Genomic DNA, 20,900 nt, shown 5'->3' with positions numbered 1-20,900 from the left:
AAAACTGCTAGATTGTCTTAGAAAAACAATGTGTTATGATAGCTCCAGCCAGGTGTGACTCTGTTTACCCCCCTTTTGTGCTTATGAACTTTCCATGAACTTCTAAGGTAACACTGTTGTTCTATAAAGGATCATACTGCACCCTTGATCTCTGCCACATGCTCCGAATCTCCCAGAGGGGAAGATAGGCGCTGTGGTCAGCTGGCCAGCTTAATAAAAGGCTCTTAAATTTAAATTCTGAGTCAGTGGTCTATCTCATTGAGCCAACCCATAACAAGGTCTCGGTTCGATTCTCGGTCTTGGCACATGCCTGGGTTGTGGGCTTGATCACCAGTGTGGGGCATGCAGGAGGCAGCCAATCAGTGATTCTCTCTCATCACTGATATTTCTCTCTCTCTCTCTCTCTCTCTCTCCCTCTACCCCCCCTCTCTCTCTCCCTCTCTAAAATCAATAAGAATATATATTAAAAAGAAGAATTAATCTGTATCAAAATAGCCAGCAGAGGAATTTTAGGACCTATGTACAGGAGGGTATATAACATCACAGAGCCCACTCAGCCTACTCTTCATATTAGCTGAGCACCTGTCTGTACTTCATAAGCTGGATGTATAGGTTTATTTGCTTTACTTTTAAAAGAAAGGGACATGCTTTAATAAATTGGCTTTTCAAAATACAGTCAAGGTCTCTCATAGAAATTCATTTATATTAGCAGACAAGGATCAATATTGGGAACAGCCCTCTCCCACTGACTCAGGGGGCTGTCTGATAACACCTCTCTGGTATCTGTGAGAAGTGCCTATAACAGCGGCCGCCAACCTTTCAGACCTCACGAACCACCAGTGATCTGAGGATCACCACTTGTCGACCGCTGGCCTATAACATTTAGCAGTCTGCAGCCATCTAGAAAATCCTACCTTCCCTAAACCAAGGACTTAAGAGTAAATGATTTGCATTATTCCTCCCTAGCCAGAGGGTAAATAGCTAAAATCATTCTACTCAGGGAGACTGATAGCAGAAATCCAATTAGTGTCATTTTCTGACCACACCCAAGGACAATTGAAGGTAAGCCCCTGAATAATACATTTAATTAGATAAATGAATCTAAAGTAAGCTAATACGGAATTTGTTTGATCCTTTTCCAGTGTATTAAAAAGAAAAAAGGCAAGAGCAGCTAGGCCGGGGATAGGGTGGGGTCGGGGGGGAAAGGCTCGGTTGGAGGCCCTGGCGTGTGCCCATGCGGGGTTCGGGCCTGCGATGGGAAAGGGAGGAAAAAGGAAGAATGGGCAGGAGAGAGGAAAGAGTTCCTTCAGGAGCCTGGTATCAGAGCTGGGTCTGGAACTCAGCCTACAGCCAGCCGGGAGTCAGCGACATCCGACACAGGCTGTAGGAAGCCAGATGATGGTGGAGACCAAGGACCTGGCGCAGCTGCGGCAGCTCAACCTGGAGCTTCTGAGGCAGCTGTGGGTTGGGTAGGATGCCGTGCCGCGGTCGGTGGCCAAGGCAGCCTCAGAGATGCCTTAAGTGGCCCGGAGAACCTCCTCACCACGCGATGCCAACCAAGGTGACTCCTGCGACATGTCCTCTCCTGGCGGGGCCAGCGAGGGCTGATCTCTCTCCCACCTGTCAGGGAGCCCCTGAGCCCACTGAAGCCCTGCGTGGCACAACAGTGGCCACCTCAGACTCGAATGACTCAAAGCGATCAGCAGTGCTGGAGGCACAGGCCCCAAGGTCCATCCAGGCTCAACAAAGCTGCCCAAGCAAAGAGTGACCTTCAACAAGGAGTCTCCAGTGCCTGAGAGGAGATGGCGCCTCAGACCCTACCTGGGCTATGACTGGATTGCAGGGTTTCTGGACAACAGCTCGCCCATCAGCAGCAAGCCCGAGGCCTTCTCCTGGAAGCTGCAGGAATTCCGGGACACCAACAAGGAGTGTATTCACAGTGAGCCCGAACCCCAGTTCCCAGGCCAGCAGGAGAATGACAGTGCCTGGGAAGACCACGAATGTGTGTACTGTTACCGTGTCAACCGGCGTCTGTTCCGGGTGCCTTCGGACCCTGGTACCCCCTGCCGCCTGTGCAGGACATCCTGGGACCAGTGGGGCCCCAAGACACTGGCAGACCCAGTGCAAGTCTGGGTGAGCATCCCACAGTCCATCCTAGACCCACCCCACCGCTACCGCATCCACAGGCGGAAGAGCTTCGAGGCCTCCAACACAGTGGCACTGCCACGGCACTGTCTGCTGGGCTGGGACATTCTCCCTCCAAAATCCAAGAAAAGCTCTGGTCGCCAGAGCCTGGACCTCTGGTCCTGTGTCACCTCCGAGGCCCAGCACCAGAAGCTGTTGGCCAGCTCTTCCCACCTGGCCCAGCCAGTGAGGTCCCAACCCTCACCCCTATCTGGTCAGAACCCCAGGCGACCCAGCCCCTCCCGCGCACCCTGGTTGAAGACCTGAGGACTGGCCACTTGGAGGACAATGCTCCTGCCATCACCTCTAGCCTCTTCCCTCTGGCAGGGGTGCCCATGAGAGGGGAGCCTTGCCCAGCCTCAGCTAGAGGTGGACTCAGGCCCCACCCTCCTAGGTGGGGCTGGTGAGTAGGCCCAGGCCTGTCTCCTTCCTGGGCTCAGAAGGGCTGACGTGTGGGAGGTAAGGGCACTCTGTCTGGTGTGTTTGGAAATAAAGCTCAGTGCTATCTGCACCTCCAGAAAAAAAAAAGAGGAAAAAGTCTTTTATATATGCTCCCTTAGTCAAATAAGCTTGACAACCTTCCCAGGTTTTGAATTTTAAGAAACTTTTCCTGACATAGAATTGGCTTTCAGTCATTCTAATAGGCCCAGTTTTCCCTACAGAAACATTACAACCACTGGGGTCACTCTCTGCATCGGACCAGTGTTTGTTCCTCTCGCACTGAGGGAAGTTTACACAGGCAGTGCAGAAGATCTCCTCAGTAAGTGTGATAATCCGACAGGCACATATGGTCACGCATATGTGCGCACAAGCAGTAGGGGGTTAAGTCCGACAGGCTCACCCTGGGAAGGCAATCTCCACCTTGCCCTACACAGGAGACATCTTATGAGGGCCCAAACAAGAGGGCACCGGTTGCTTCTTTGTTCTCTTTGCCTTTTCAGATGGGGCACTCCTCATCTACCACCAAGATCAGCACCCCTCTGGATTGTATACTGAGGAGCTGGGATTCATTTGATCCACAAACCCTGAAGAGAAAGCGCATGAGCTTTTGTACTCAAGCTTTGCCTCAATATAAGCTTGCAGATGCAGAGACATGGCCCCCAGAGGGATGTATGCACTATAATACAATCTTGCCATTAGATCTTTTCTGTATGAGGGAAGGGAAGTGATCTGAGGTCCCATATGTTCCGGCTTTCTTTGCCTTAAGAGACAATCAGAAATTGTGTCAGCAGTACAAAATCAATCTCTGGTTCCAGGAAGCATCGACCCAAAGGGGTACCAGAGAGTCAGAAATCCCTAACGAGTTGACAGGGCTTAGTGGCCCACCAGATGCACCTGAGCTATTGTGTCCTCCTTATCCAGGACCCCGGGAAGGACCAGTCCCACCCAGACCCAAGGGGACCTGGCCACCCAGGTCCGGCTATCCTTTGCCCTCTCCAGGCAGTGTCAGGGGGAGAGTTCGGATCCACCTGGGTCCAGGTATTGTTTTCCCTACAGGACCTAAGACAAACTAAGATAGATTTAGGAAAGTTTTTCAGATGACCCTGACAAGTGCATAGATGTTTTTCAATGAATGCTGTAATGCTTCTTTTGAGTCAGACACTCTTGGGATCAGAGAAGTGGTCAGTCCTAGTAGATACACCTCAGCAGTTGGGGATGAATACATCTTAAAAAATGCCAGTGATCAGATTGATCACTACCCTACTGTCCAACAGAAAGATCTTAAATGGCTTGATGATGAGCTAGCAGATTAGAATAGAAAAACATTTCCAGGTTTGTGAGATTCAAGACTTAATGAGGTGCCACTCCAAGCGCTTGAACGACTCTAAATTGTCAACTATAGACCAAGGGAAGGATGATAATCCCTTGGTCTTCATGGACAGACTCAAGGAGGCTCTGACAAAATACACTTCTATGTACCCAGACTCTTTTAAGAGCCAACTTATTATTTCCTTTTTATTGAATTTATTGGTGTGACACTGGTTAACAAAATTACACAGGTTTCAAGTGCACAATTCCACAATACATCATCTGTATACTGTATTGTTTGTTCACCACCCCAGTCAAGTTTCTGTCCATCACCATTTATCCCCCATATGCCCTCCTCCACCTACCCCACAGCCCCCCCTTGGCAATGACCCCACTGTTGTCTGCATCCATGAGTTTTCTCTCTTTTTTTTTTTTCTCAGTCTTTCCACTTCCCCACCCAGCCACCCGACTCTCTTAAATGCTGTCAGCCTGCTCTCTGTGAGTCTATCTCTATTTTGCTTGTTAGTTCAGTTTGTTCATCAGAGTCCACATATGAGTAAGAATCATATGGTATTTGTCTTTCTCAACTGGCTCATTTCACTTAGCATAATGGAAAGACAACTTATTAAAAGACAAATTTGTTACTCAGGCGGCACCACACATTAGGAGGAAATGACAAAAATTGGCAATTGGCCCTGAGAGTACCTTAGGCAACCTCCTGACAGTAGCCATTTCAGTCTTTGACTGAGGAGGGCGGGGGCGGGAGCCAGGAGGGACCAGGTGGCCCAGGAGGCTGCTACCCGTGATCCCAGAGCCATAGATTGAGCAGCCCTCCACAGCCTGTGGCGTTCTCAGTGCGCAATTTATAATCTTCAGAGCTGCTTCTGGACCAAGAGGAGGCCGAGGAGAGGAAGGCCAAGGGAAGGGAGAAAGCCACAGCCTTGGTTGTGGCGCTCCAAGATGCTAATGTCATCAGTCAGAGTCTCAGGGGATATGGGTCTCCCAAAGTTACTTGCTAAAACTGTGGCCAGCAGGGGCATGTCCAGAGGGACTGCTCATGGGGAAACAGAAAGCCACCCCCTATAAGCCCCTGTCTGCAAGGGGAACCACTGGAAGTCAGACTTCCAAAGGGGCGCAGGCCTCCACGGGCCGATCCGGCATCTCAGATGGCCCAGTAGCAGGACTGACGGGTCCCGGGGCCTTCCTAACTGGCTCCAACACGGACTGTCGTCTCCACCAGGAGCCCCGGGTAAGCCTGACTGTTGAGGGCAAGAAAATTAATTTCCTCCTTGACATTAGAGCCACCTTCTCACATGCCTACCTGATTGTATCAGAAAGTCCAACTCCCCTATTGGGGCGAGACATCTCGGCTCATTTTGGTACCACCATATACATGGCACAAGAACAAGTACTCTACCTACCATTAGTAGAAACTAAAATGGATCCCAAAGCGTAGGCTGCCCAAGGTAAAGTTAGCAGAGTGGTTAGGGCCACCTCCACTCAGATACATCTCAGGGATGCAGCTTCCTTCCCACATCAGAAACAGTATCCCTCAAACCAGAGGCAAGGACGGGATTACTATAATAGACAATTTGAAGGCCTAAGGCCTGGTAAAACCTTGTAACAGCCCATGTAACACTCCTATTCTGGTGTTCAGAAGCCCAATGGGGGAACAGTGGTCTTGTCCAAGACCACTGATTAATTAATAAGGAAATTATCCCTATACATCCCGTGGTTCCTAATCCTTACAGTTTATTATCCCAAATTCTAGGAGATACTAAATGGTTTACTGTATTAGATTTCAAGGTTGCCTTCTTTTTGTATTTGGAGATCCCTCAAATCAGTCCACCCAGGGCTCTTTTACCCCAGGGCTTTAGAGATAGTTGCCACTTCTTTGGTCAAGCCTTACCTCAGGATTTATACCAGTATGACCACCCACAGACCAAAGTATACAGAGGTCACTAGATTCATGGGCTCACATGGAATAGCCCTAGACTACATTCTTGCCAGGCAGGGTGACATACGTACTATTGCCAATACTTCCTACTGTATATATATCAATAACTTTTGAAATAGATACTAGGACACAGGATATTCTATTCTTAAAAAGGCTGTGAAGTTAAGGAAACAGGTATCATGTTCCCTATCTCCTAAAATTTAGGCCCAAATCTGTAGTATATTTCCCTCATTAACCTCATGACTTTTCCTCCTTTTAGGACCGCTGGCCTGCACATTCCTAGAATTATTGTTTGGCCCTTGTATACTCAATTGTCTAATTCAATTTATATTCTCTCATCTAGAATCCATCAAAGTACAAATAGTCATGGAAATGGAACCCCAAATGACAGCTCCCATCTTCCATGGTCCCTTAGATCATCTGCCTCTGATGGAGCCCCCAAACCCCTTGCATTGTCCCTCTTCAGCTGGAAGAAGCCAGAGCAGTCGTCGCCCCCATTCCCAACAGCAGTTGGGGGTCTCCAAATCAGAGTGGAGAATGAGGAGATAGAAGAGCTAGGTAGTCAGGGACGGGACCATGCGGGGAGGAAGTAGAACCAGGAAACCCAGCTGGTAGGAGTTACTAAGGTAGCATAGCTGGGCAGGGAAAGAAGAGCCCTTGGGAGACCTGAGTTTTAAAAATGTATGGGTATTGCTAAGACAGGCAGCTTGCATATAATCAATCACAAGTCAGTGGGCATGTAGTCAATGCCAAGAATGTCACTAAGGCAGAATTATTTGAAAGAACCAATCAGAAGCTAGCAAGCATATATCTACCTCTAGACAGAGAGAAACACTCTTTCCTCTTCTCTCGCTGGTGTGCGGGTTTCTGGCTCCTATTGCAGGGGATATTCTCCCCTGCGCTCACATGGCTTACAGCCACATGGCCCTTCACACATGGACTAATGGGCTTTAATTAGCTTGGATGCTGAATGACACCTGGCTGCAACATGGAATGGAAGCTCTGGACATTGGCCTGTTTTTGGAACCCCAACTGCACCTTTTCCAGGACTGGCTTCTCTCAATAAACTTTGCTTCAGTTAACCACTTTGTCCATGAATTCATTCGTTGATTTTGTGAGATAATGAACTCAGACCTGACCACCACATTTTGGTTTCAGCACCATACATATAACATAATCTAAGTAGAAAATGCACCTGTGTTTGAATTAGCTATTTTCAATTTTATTAGAGTCCAGACATTGTAAAATTACATGCGAACATGTAGATTCTTTCCAGGAGAAAAGAAAAAGATTATGGGATGGTCTTTTTTAAACTACTTTTTTTGGGGGTGGGGGGAGAGTAACAGTTTGGCTGAGATATAATATATATTTACAAACCACTTAATATGTACAACTCAGTGGTTTTTACTGTTTTCACAGTCATACAAACACAATAGATTCTAGAGCATTTCATTGGCTCTCCAACAATATCCTGAGCTCTTTAGCTGTCACCTCCTCATTCTCTCTTCCTCCCTGGCCCTGGTAATTACTAATCTATTATTTTGTCCCCATAGATTTGTCTGTTTTGGATATCTCATTTGTGTGTATGGCTTCTGTCACTGAGCATCATGTTTTCAAGGTCCATTCACAAAATACCAATGGCATATTTCACAGACCTAGAACGAACGTTCCAAAAATTCATCTGGAATAAAAAAAAAGACCCCGAATAGCTGCAGCAATCCTGAGAAAGGATAACAAAGTAAGTGGGATCTCAATACCAGATATCAAGCTGTATTACAAAGCCACTGTTCTCAAAACTGCCTGGTACTGGCACAAGAATAGATCAATGGAATAGAATAGAGAGCCCAGAAATCAACCCGAACCAATATGCTCAATTAATATTTGACAAAGGAGGCAAGAACATACAATGGAGTCAAGACAGTCTCTTCAATAAATGGTGTTGGGAAAATTGGACAGATACATGCAAAAAAATGAAACTAAACCACCAACTTACATCATACACAAAAATAAACTCAAAATGGATAAAGGACTTAAATGTAAGATGGGAAACAATAAAAATACTAGAGGAATCCAAAGGCAACAAAATCTCAGACATATGCCAAAGCAATTTCTTCACCGATACATCTCCTAGGGCATTGGAAACTAAAGAGAAAATAAACAAATGGGACTACATCAAAATAAAAAGCTTCTGCACAGCAAAAGAAACCATCAAGAAAACAACAAGAAAGCCCACTGCATGGGAGAACATATTTGCCAATGTTATCACCGATAAGGGTTTAATCTCCAACATTTATAGGGAACTCATACAACTTAACAAAAGGAAGATAAACAATCCAATCAAAAAATGGGCAAAGGACCTAAATAGATACTTTTCAAAAGAGGACATTCAGAAAGCCAAGAGACATATGAAAACATGCTCAAAGTCACTAATCATCCAAGAGATGCAAATCAAAACAACAATGAGGTATAATCTCACACCTGTTAGAATGGCTATCATCAATAAATCAACAAACGACAAGTGCTGGAGAGGATGCGGAGAAAAGGAAACACTCGTGCACTGCTGGTGGGAATGCAGACTGGTGCAGCCACTATGGAAGACAGTATGGAGTTTCCTCAAAAAGTTAAAAGTGGAACTCCCATTTGACCCCGTGATCCCACTTCTAGGAATATATCCCAAGAAGCCAGAAACACCAATCAGAAAGAATATATGCATCCCTATGTTCATAGCAACACAATTTACCATAGCTAAGATTTGGAAACAGCCTAAGTGCCCATCAGCAGATGAATCGATTAGAAAATTGTGGTACATCTACACAATGGAATACTATGCTGCTATAAAAAAGAAGGAATTCTTACCATTTGCAACAGCATGGATGGAACTGGAGAGCATTATGCTAAGCGAAATAAGCCAGTCAATGAAAGAAAAATACCACATGATCTCACTCATTTATGGATAATAAAGACCATTATAAACGGATGAACAAAAATAGATACAGAGGCAGAGCAGCATTGAACAGACTGTCAAACTATAGCAGGAAGCCTGGTGAGGGTTGGGGGTGGGGGTAAGAGATCAACTGAAGGACTTGTATACATGCATATGAGCATAAGCAATGGACACAAGACACTGAGGGCTAGGGGAAGCCAGGAGAATGTCAAGGGGTGGGTGGGGAAAGGAGACATATGTAATACTCTTTGTAATAGTTTAAGCAATAAAACAAATTTAAAAAACAAAAGGTCCATTCATGCTGGAGCCTGTGTTGGTGCTTCTTTCCTTCTTATGCCTGAATAATATTCTATTGTAAAGGGTGTCCCAAAATTCACACAGGAAGTAATTTTGATAGAAAACACAGGTTTATAATTAATAATTGTAATTTTTTTATTGATTCATAAAGTATACAGTATAGGGTTATGTATGGAATAGCATATCGGGTAAATGGCCTCCACGGCTTTGCTGCCACATACGGAATCTTTTGTTGAAATTTTCCATGCCAGTTTTGCATAAATGTGGCTGAATTTCGATGAGGCTCATTTTTATCTTGATGGCTTGGTTAATCGACAAAATTGTTGCATTTGGGGTTCAGAAAATCCACGAGTGATTGTTGAGAAACAAATCATCCACAACGTGTCACTGTTTGGTGCGGATTTTGGACTGGAGGCATCATCGGACCATTCTTCTTAGAAAATGTGGCTGCTCAGGCAATAACAGTTAATGGTGCTTGCTAATGTGACATGATAATCCAGTTGTTTGTGCCTAAATTGCAAGATATGGATGTGGACGACATGTGTTTTCAACAAGACGGTGCCACATGCCATACAGCCTGAGAAACAATTTAATTACTGCATGAGTCATTTCCTGGTCGTGTAATTTCCTGTTTTTGTGATCAGAATTGGTCGCCCAGATCATGCGATTTAACACAGTTGGACTTTTTTCTTTGGGGTTTTTTGAAGTCTAAGGTTTATGCTAACAAGCCCACGACCACCCATGCTTTGAAGGAGGAAATTGAGCGCTGTATCAATGAAATGCTGCCACATTTAGGCAAAACGGTCATGGAAAATTTCTACAAAAGAGTGCGTATGTGGCAGCAAAGCCGTGGAGGCCATTTACCCGATATGTTATTTCATACATAACCCTATACTGTATACTTTATGAGTCAAAAAAAATTTACAATTTTTATTTATAAACCTGTGTTTTCTATCAAAATTACTTCTTGCGTGAATTTTGGGACACCCTTTATGAATGTAGCACAATTTCTTTCTGAGTTCAAGCTACATACATTCATGTACAAGCATTAATCAGTTTTGTATCTATTAGCAAATTTATTTTAGGGTTTCTTTGATTGACTGTATAAATTGTGTCCCTTGAATTTGAATCTGCCTTACCAGTTCCTTCATTAATGAATGAACAGAATAAAATCTTTGACACGTGTTCATTTCATAATTGTATGACTATCATGGTTTTCACTTTTTGAAAATTGTACCTGAACACTTCACTGAATGCCACAGGTCTTCTCCTGTAGCCCTTTGCTACAATGAGAACAAAAACTGGGGCCTGGTAATTGCTTCCTTCCCTAGCTCATGCAGGCTGTGGCTAGTCCTAGGGGCCCACACCATTCCTGGCAGGTTCCCATAACCTGCCCAAACTGTTGAACAGTGTACTTTGTCTACACATGGTGGAGGTGCAATTTGCTTCCTGTCTGGATCTGACTGACACTGTAGGGAATAGTTTTGTTTGTTCATTTGTTATGGTGTTTTTTTCAGATTCCACATGTAAGTGAAAGGATAAGGTTTTGCCTTTGCCTGACTTTTTTCACTTAGCAAAATACCCTCCAAGTCCATCCATGTTGTTGCAAATGGCAAGATTTCATTCTTTTTCTTGGCTAAGTAATATTCCATTATGTGTGTGTGTGTGTGTGTGTGTGTGTGTGTGTGTGTGTGTGTGTGTCACATCTTTATATCCAGTTGTTTATGGATGAGTAATCTACATTGCTTCCATATCATGGCTACTACAAGTAATGCTTTAATGAACATAGTGGTGTATAGGTTTTTTTTTTATTAGTATTTTTATTTTCTTCTGATAAATACCCAGATTTGCTGGGTCATATGGCAGCTCTATTTTTTTTTTATTGCTTAAAGTATTACAAAGGGTATTACATATGTATCCATTTTATCCCCCCGCCCTAGACAGTCCCCTAGCCTCCCCTATCACCCAGTGTCTTATGTCCATTGGTTATGCTTATATGCATGCATACAAGTCCTTTAGTTGATCTCTTACCCCCCTACCTCCTGCCCCCCAACCCTCCCCGGCCTTCCCGCTGCAGTTTGACAATCTGTTTGAGGCAGCTCTGCCTCTGTATCTATTATTGTTCAAAAGTTTATAATGGTCTCTATTGTCCATGAATGAGTGAGATCATGTGGTATTTTTCCTTTATTGACTGGCTTATTTCACTTAGCATAATGCTCTCCAGTTCCATCCATGACGTTGCAAATGGTAAGAGTTCCTTCCTTTTTAGAGCAGCATAGTATTCCATCGTGTAGATGTACCACAGTTTTCTAATCCATTCATCTACTGATGGGCACTTAGGCTGTTTCCAGATCTTAGCTATGGTGAATTGTGGGCAGCTCTATTTTTAATGTGAAACTATTTAAAAAATCTCTCTATATAAATGGCTAAGTGTCCCTTTGACCATCTGACCAGTAGCTATGACAAACACTGACCACCAGGGGGGCAGATGTTCAATGTAGGAGCTGCCATGATGTGCACTGGTCAGCACCACTGACCTGACACTAACAAACCAACACTCAGCTTACCCCAAGTGGGACACAGCCTCTGCCACCACCCTGGAGCGACATCCCACCAAATTCAGCCAACGCTGCCAAGATCCCATGGTGCAAGATGCGGCCCACAGCCCAGCCCAGCCTGGAAACAGTTGCTGTGGGTGCCGTGTAATGACGTCACGTAGCAACACCTGGCTTCCTCTCCTTAGAGCAGTGGTTCTCAACCTTGGCTGCACATTAGAATCACCTGGGAATCTTTTTAACATTCTGATTTCTGGGCCTCATCCTCCGGAAATTCTGTTTCTTTGTTACTAATGTTGTGGCCCCACCCCATAACAAAGAAACAGAATTTCCAGAGGATAAGGCCCAGAAATCAGGATTTTAAAAAGATTCCCAGGTGATTTTAATGTGCAGCCAAGGTTGAGAACCACTGCCCTAGAGACTAGCCTCCTTGGAGTTTCTTCAGCCCAGGAACCTGACTTGCTTTATAGCCAGGTGCAAACATTTTACACTCTAACCAATTGTCTGTGAAGTGTTTTCACGTGCCTCATCTCATTTGATCCTCACAGAAGTCCTGGCATAGGCAGATAGGAGACTCAGTAGAATCCTATTTTCTTTTCATTAGCTGGAAAATGGAAATTTAGAAAGTTTAGAAACATGACCCGACTTAAAAGAAGTAAGAAATGGTGGACCTTGAAAATGACTTCAGGTTTTCTCACTGTGCAAAATATAGTCAAACACTGCTACAGTTAAATATTTCACTCTTTGTTCTCCCTGCATGATCTACAATAATAATCTGCTTCATGTTGATATTTACTGCTGTGCTGCTGACAATTACCTGAAAGAGAAGTTGGGGAGCTTACCTGGACTGGAAAAAGTTTAGCTAAATCAGAAAGCAGGTCTAATTAAGCAAGTTTATTCTATATCTATAAAAGGCTAAGTTGACTTGCGCGTGCACGATACATATAAAATTCCCGCTGGCGCCAATCGCACGCATGTATTTCAATCTGTCATTGTTGATCGTGAATTTGGTTGACACATCTAATATGGAGAAAGGGTGAATAGTGATATTAAAATATTTCTTCTAATTCATTTCCTTTCAATGTACATGAATCCATGCACCAGAACACTAGTAAAAACATAATAGTTGTCGAAAAGGTTACTTATAAACTTTATCTCACTTTACTTATTTAATTCACTTGTTCTTAACAATCATGTTTAGATTACTTGTGAATGTTTCATGTGAAAAATGAATAATGAAACCTGATTCCAAAGTGGAGTCGGGGAAGCTATGGAGGGAGAGCTTCCATGCCTGTACCACTCACCTCAATTTGCATTGTCAGCAGGAAGGAAGAATATTCCTACATACCTCAGTACAATAGACCTTCCACCATTTGCAACCAACAAAAAGGTGCCACCTCTACTCTTGTTCTCCTCCAATGACTTAAAAAATATATATTTTTATTGATTTCAGAGAAGAAGGGAGATAGGGAGAAGGATAGAAACATCAATGATGAGAGATAATCATTGATTGGCTGCCTCCTGCATGCTTCACACTGAGGATCAAGCCCGAAACCCAGGCATGTGCCCTGACTGGGAATCAAACCCTGACCTCCTGGTTCATAGGTCAACGCTCAACCACTGAGCCACGCCAGCTAGGCATCCTCCAATGACTTTTTGTTCTAAACAACCCTCCTCAATTTTCTTCCCCAAATCGAAAAAACTGACCTTCTCTTTGTCTCTTTATACTTTCCTATAGTCCACTGTAGTCTGCTTATCCTGAATTGCAATTCCTCTGCCACTCCTGAATAAACATATTTTGCTTTTCTTAAATACAATTGCTTTTTGCTCAGTTTAAGGTTAATAGTACTTGATTATTAGAACTGGGAATCCAAAGAAACCCCCCAATCACTCTGAAGCTGCTGAGCAAACAGGTGCTGATACCTACAGAGCAAATCGAGCCCACCCAAACCTTCCTTCAGTCCATGACAGTAATGACCCCTTAATTTGCCCTGTAAGTAATTTTTCCAGAATCCCAAATGCCACTGCATGCTTAAACTGTTCTGTAGGTTCCTTTTATAAGTTTGGAAAAATAATCCACATACCCTGTCTCTTGCTTCAATTTAACCCAACATTGGAGTGGGAAATCAAAACCCATCTCATCTACACTAATAAAAGAGAAAGATGCAAATTGACCATACCTTCATGATGCCCACCAGTCAATCAGGAGTGAGTATGCAAATTAACCCAACAAAGACGGCAGGTTAATTTGCATACACAGGCACCGAGCAGCTGGGGACAAGGCAGGATGCTTGCATTGTCGCCATGGTGACGACGCAGGTGTTCCACACCATCCCAGCTGCTCTGGGCCTCTGGGTAGGGTGGGAAGATGGAAAGGCGGCTCCGGGCTGGAGCAAAAGCAGAAAGGTGGCTCCAACCGGAGCAAAGGTGGTGCTGGCAGCCAGAGGAAGGAAATCTCATTCTTGCATGAATCTTCATGCATCGGGCCTGTAGTATATATATTGGATGAGCAGCCAACATAAATCAGACCATTTGCAGGTTTGCTGTCAGAGCCACATATCTGGGTAGTCTTTTGATATGTAATAATACTGTGTTTGAGCCTTGGCTGAATATTAATACTTACTAGTAGCTCGGTGCACAAAATTTGTGCACATTAAAAGGGAATTAAGTAGCAGAAATATTTTAATATTGCTATTTGCCCTTTCTATATAATAGAAGTGTGAGAGATGAAAGGAAATTAGTAAAATGTATATGAAAATAATATATAGATTTATTAGTAAATAAACAGTAACAAAAGGATATAACAACAACAGAAGCATGATATAAAAATGACAAAAGCATGATATGAAAACAACAAAAACATGACATAAAAGCAACAAAAACATGATATAAAAATAACAGTGATGCAAACAATGACTGGTAAAGTGATTCAACCTATTCTAATATCTCCCAGTACACCACATTAAGAGCGTGAAAACACTTTCAGAGTGCTTGACTAATTTCCCTTGTGATGAAGTATTTACAACTTTAACTTTAACATCACACGCTCTTTGAACTCGAGAGAAAGCAACCTATAACTGACCATGTGCAAAAACGGGTTCAGGTAGGAATATGCCTACTCTGTCTAGACTTTGTCCTTGTGATTTATTAATAGTCATCACAAATGCTGGCATCACGGAAAACCGTCGTCAAATCAATTTAAATGGGAGGCCAGTGTCAGATGGGGATAAATCAATTCTTGGAATCAGAACAACCTCTCCCTCGGCAGATCCTGCTAATATTTCAGCTTTGATAATGTTAGGTCATAATCTTTTGATAATAAATCTGGTACCATTACAAAGACCCCATTTACTATTAAGATTTCTCGATAGCATGATGATTGCACCCACTTTCAATTTTAATTTATGACATGGCATTCCTGAAGGAGTAATACTATTAAGAAATTCAATGGCAAAATTTCCCTTTTCAGTATCATCTGTGGAATCAATGGAATCATCACTCAAATATGCGTGAAAATCTCCATCAAGTATATCCAAAATTTCTTCATTTACTTTTTGAATGTGCTCATTTTTTGGACAAAGAATTGCACATTTAGATATATTTTTCTTTTTTCTTTTCTTTTTATATATATATTTTATTGATTTTTTACAGAGAGAAAGGGAGAGAGATAGAGAGCTAGAAACATCGATGAGAGAGAAACATCGATCAGCTGCCTCCTGCACATCTCCTACTGGGGATGTGCCAGCAACCCAGGTACATGCCCTTGACCGGAATCGAACCTGGGACCTTTTAGTCCGCAGGCCGACGCTCCATCCACTGAGTCAAACCGGTTCTGGCAATTTAGATATATTTTTAATATTATCTATAGATATAGTATTTCCAAAGGTAGCTTCAATAATAGATCCATTACAAATCTTTTCACAAGGGATTTCAATAATATCCATTCCTAAATGAAAACTGCTATCAAGTTTGCCATCCTCCAAGTTTTATTAACCATCCACTATAAGCAGAATCCTCTGATCTCATATTTGTGTAAGAGACAACTTTCTGAAACATTCCCAAACATTGCAGTACTTTAAACCCGTTTGTACTATGGCTGATCCCATAGCATGTGGTACAATACTGAGACATTGTTAAAAATCGCCTCCAAGAAGGAGAACTTTCCCACCAAATACAACATTCAAATTTCTCTTAGTAGGAGAACCAAGATGGCGGCATAGGTTAACGCCGGAGTTTGCTGCTTTGAACAACTACTTCAAAAGTGAAACCAAAAAATGGAAGGGACATCACCCAGAACCACAGGAACGCTGGCTGAGTGGAAGTCCTACAACTAGGAGGAAAGAGAAACGCATACGGACACTCAGAGGAGGCGCAGTGCTGAAGTCAAATTCTGAGGTGCGGAGTACGCGGAGCGGGCTGGCGGCGGAGGGCGCGGTTGTTGTTTTCAATCGGGAGGGAGTCGCAGACTCTGAGCACCAGATACAGGTGAGTCTTTAGGGACCCAGACTCAAACGGGAGAAGCGGGACTGTCTGGCTTCGGTCAGAGCGAGTGCAGCTTTCTCTCCGAGCTTTGCAGCGGGTGCTGGGACTCAGAGAGGCAGAGCCCCTTGGGACAGGACTGAGAGCCGCCATAACTGCTCTCTCCGGCCCACCCTGTTGATCCTGTGCGACCCGCCCCGCCCAAGCCCTGCACAGAGGCATTTGCCGGATAGCCTCAGGCAAAGGCTAGATTAGCACCTCCCTAGAGGACAGAAGTTCTCTCACTGCTGACACAGCTGATTCTCATAGCCACGTGGCCTGGAGGTCAATCCCTCCCTGGAATTAGCTACAACAATCAAGATTTATCTATAAGACTGCGAACAAAGACCACTAGGGGGTGCACCAAGGAAGCATAACAAAATGCAGAGACAAAGAAACAGGACAAAATTGTCAATGGAAGAAATAGAGTTCAGAACCACACTTTTAAGGTCTCTCAAGAACTGTTTAGAAGCTGCCGATAAACTTAATGAGATCTACACGAAAACTAATAAGACCCTCGATCTTATATTGGGGAACCAACTAGAAATTAAGCACACACAGACTGAAATAACGAATATTATACAGACGCCCGACAGCAGACCAGAGGAGCGCAAGAATCAAGTCAATGATTTGAAATGCGAGGAAGCAAAAAACATCCAACCGGAAAAGCAAAATGAAAAAAGAATCCAAAAATGCAAGGATAGTGTAAGGAGCCTCTGGGACAGCTTCAAGCGTACCAACATCAGAATTATAGGGGTGCCAGAAGATGAGAGAGAGCAAGATATTGAAAACCTATTTGAAGAAATAATGACAGAAAACTTCCCCCACCTGGTGAAAGAAATGGACTTACAGGTCCAAGAAGCGCGGAGAACCCCAAACAAAAAGAATCCAAAGAGGACCACACCAAGACACATCATAATTAAAATGCCAAGAGCAAAAGATAAAGAGAGAATCTTAAAAACAGCAAGAGAAAGAAACTCAGTTACCTACAAGGGAATACCCATACGACTGTCAGCTGATTTCTCAACAGAAACTTTGCTGGCCAGAAGGGAATGGCAAGAAATATTCAAAGTGATGAATACCAAGAACCTACAACCAAGATTACTTTATCCAGCAAAGCTATCATTCAGAATTGAAGGTCAGATAAAGAGCTTCACAGATAAGGAAAAGCTAAAGGAGTTCATCACCACCAAACCAGGATTATATGAAATGCTGAAAGGTATCCTTTAAGAAGAGGAAGAGGAAGAAAAAGGTAAAGATACAAATTATGAACAACAAATATGCATCTATCAACAAGTGAATCTAAGAATCAAGTGAATAAATAATCTGATGAACAGAATGAACTGTTGATTATAATAGAATCAGGGACATAGAAAGGGAATGGACTGACTATTCTTGGGGGGGAAAGGGGTGTGGGAGATGTGGGAAGAGACTGGACAAAAATCGTGCACCTATGGATGAGGACAGTGGGTGGGGAGTGAGGGCGGAGGGTGGGGCGGGAACTGGGAGGAGGGGAGTTATGGGGGGGGAAAAAAAAAGGAACAAATGTAATAATCTGAACAATAAAGATTTAATTTAAAAAAAAAACAAAAAACAAATTTCTCTTAGTAATCTGTCTATGGCATTTATAGCATGACTGGATGCCATGGTGCATTCATCAATAATGAGAAGTTGGGCCTTTTTAATAGTTTTAGCAACTTCACTGCTTATATTGAGTCTAGAAATTGAAGTTTCATTTAGTGGAATGGGTAATTTATGTTGGGAATGAAAGGTGCTTCCACCGAGAAGTAAATTTGCAGCAATTCCTGTAGACGTTGTGGGTAAAACAGTAGTACCATGACCTCTAATATAATGTATTAAAACTTTATAAAGATATGCCTCCCTGCTCCAAGGGCCGGTTCCTGCCTCAAACCTCGCCTTCCTGAGAAACAGCTCAGGAAGTGTGCAGCTGTACCTAAGAGGACCCAGGACTCAGTGTGGCCACACTCCGAGGGCTGGTTCTTGCCTCAAACCTCGCCCTTACTGGAAACAGCTCGGGGAGTGCGCAGCTGTAGCTAAAAGGACCCAGGACTCAGTGCAGCCATGCTCCGAGGGCAGTTTCCTGCCTCAAACCTTGCTGCCCTTGCAGGAAACAGCTCGGGGGAGCGTGCAGCCATTTCCAAGAAGACCTCTGCAGGACTGACTTCCTTCCAGTTGGTCGAGCCTCGGTTGTGATGTTACACCCAGGGTTTTTATATAAATAGATGAGGCAGCCCTATGTTCACCAATAAAAAATGTTTAATACGTTTTTACTGATTTTAGAGAGAAAGGAAGGGAGAGGTTAGAAACATTGATGAAAGAGAGAGAACTTCCAGGAAAAACATGATTCTATCTCCTATCTCCTTGAAAGGGCATTTTCCTCTCCTGTGCAAAGAACATATGCACAGAAACCTCTCTTTGACATCGGGAGACATTGCTGATTCCACTGCCAATGCAATGGCTACCCAGTCAAGATCACTTGACTTCTTAGCTAAAATGTGTCTAGACAGCAGAATAGCTCTTATTTGCTTGCTGAACAAGGAGGTGTATGCAAACACTACTTGTTGCATTTTTAAAAATATATTTTTTTGATTTCAGAAAGGAAGGGAGAGGGAGAGAGTGATAGAAACATCAATGATGAGAGAGAATCATGGATCAGCTGCCTCCTGCACGCTCCACATTGGGGATTGAGTCCACAACCCAGGCATGTGCCCTGACCTGGAATTGAACCGTGACCTCCTAGTTCATAGTTCAATGCTCAACCACTGAGCCATGACGGCTGGGCTATTCGTTGCATTTGGATAAAGTCCTCTGGGGAAGTAGAAACTCAACTACATAAAATTAACCAGCCCATTGGTTATGATAAAAATTATGACAGAGACTTGAAGCTGGACATCATAAGTCAGGAGGGTCTGTGGGAGGGGCTAGGGCTTAGGGGAGGAGTTCGCACACTGTGTTATGGGGAGAACTGTACAGGAAGAACTCTGTGCTCACAACAAAACTCTGGCTGTAACCTGAACTTCCTTCTTTAAGTACTTCTCCATCTTTGTCCAGCTCAGTGTGTGCAGGTGGCTCACCATGTCTGCCCACACACTAGACTACAATCCCTCCATCCCAGTGAATCATTTTTGGTGACAGAATACCTAGTTGATTCTGTTTTTCAGTGGACAGTTACAACAAATTTCACCTGACTCTCCTTAGTCCTTTGATTTGCTGAGTTGGCAATCTTCAGATCTTGGTTTAGAATGAATCATCATACAAACTGGATTTGTCAGATTGCTTTCAATTTTTTTAAATATAATTTTTTTATTTATTTCAGAGAGGAAGGGAGAGGGAGGAAGAGATAGGAACATCAATGAGAGAGAATCATTGATTAGCTGCATCCTGCATGGCCTCCACTGGGGATCGAGCCTGAAACACGGGCATGTGCCCCAACATGGAACTGAACCAGGACCTCCTGAGCCACACCAGATGGGCATATTGCTTTTAATTTTATTTTGCATAATCATTTAAAAATTTTACTTATTACCTTTGAGTCTCTGCAAACATGATACAAAAATAGAATAGCCCTAGGCAGTTTGGCTCAGTAGATAGAGTGTTGGCCTGCGGACCAAAGGGACCCAGGTTCGATTTCGGTCACGGGCACATACGTACGTACCTCAGTTGCAGGTTCCTCCCCAGCCCAGGCCCTGGTTGGAGCGTGTGCAGGAGGCAACTAATCAATGTGTTTCTCTCGAATCGCTGTTTCTGTGTTTCCCTCTCTCTTCCACTCTCTCTCTAAAAACAAACAAACAAACAAACAAACAAACAAACAAACAAACAAACAAACAAACAAATAAATAAATGTAAAAAGTATCCTCGGGTGAGGATTGAAAAATAAAAATTAAAAAATAGAGTGATGATAGCCCAGTGCTTCAAGATGACTTTCAATGCTTACACTTAGACAAAATACAAACTTAAACTAGAAAATGCCCAAAAGCTCCTTCTTCTACCTTCCTTGTTGCTTAAATGTGGCCTCTATGGTTGCCAATCACCCCCTGGGCATGATTCTTGGGAAAGGTCCTTCCTGGCTCTGAGGGACACAGAAAGGAAAAAAAGCAGTTGATAACAACAAAAAAAAAAGTAAATAAATACCCAGACACTGATCAGGAATGTTTTCAAAGAAAGCTCTTGATATGAAGGGGGAAATGTGAAAATACCATCTATCTCAATTTGCAGAGCAGGAAGAAAGACATTCATTCATAGTTTATTTAAAACAAAACAAAACAACAAAACAAAACAAAACCCCCAAGTGCCACCTGCAGTCAATGAAAAGCTGCTGCTCTTGTGCTCCTGCAACGTGTTGTTTTTTTTTTTTTAAAAACCGTTAGACCAAAAATCAATAGAATAAACACTGACATTGAGCAAGAAACCAAATATGACAGCATGTTTCCTGTGTTAGTTTCCACCTATATTTAACCCTGAAAGCCCAGATGACATCTTTAGAAAGAAAGCTGAACCGTGTCTGGGCTTGCCCCTAGAACAGTGGTTCTCAACCTTGGCTGCACATTAGAATCAGGATTTTAAAAAGATTCCCAGGTGATTCTAATGTGCAGCCAAGGTTGAGAACCACTGCCCTAGAAGGATGGGGCACCACCTGTTTGTATAATGAAGAGGCCTTACAGTATAGAGTTAATGC

General features: G+C 43.4%; 1 pseudogene; it reads left to right on the top strand.

Moving 5' to 3' along the window:
* Positions 1 to 1,258: 1,258 nt before the first annotated feature.
* On the top strand, positions 1,259 to 2,508 carry LOC132234209 (migration and invasion-inhibitory protein-like; annotated as a pseudogene).
* Positions 2,509 to 20,900: the final 18,392 nt, after the last annotated feature.

The sequence above is a fragment of the Myotis daubentonii genome, chromosome 5 (genome assembly GCF_963259705.1).
Source record: "Myotis daubentonii chromosome 5, mMyoDau2.1, whole genome shotgun sequence".
NCBI lineage: Eukaryota > Metazoa > Chordata > Mammalia > Chiroptera > Vespertilionidae > Myotis > Myotis daubentonii.
Note: the sequence above shows the minus strand (reverse complement) of the source record. Positions and strands in the feature narration are given on the sequence as shown.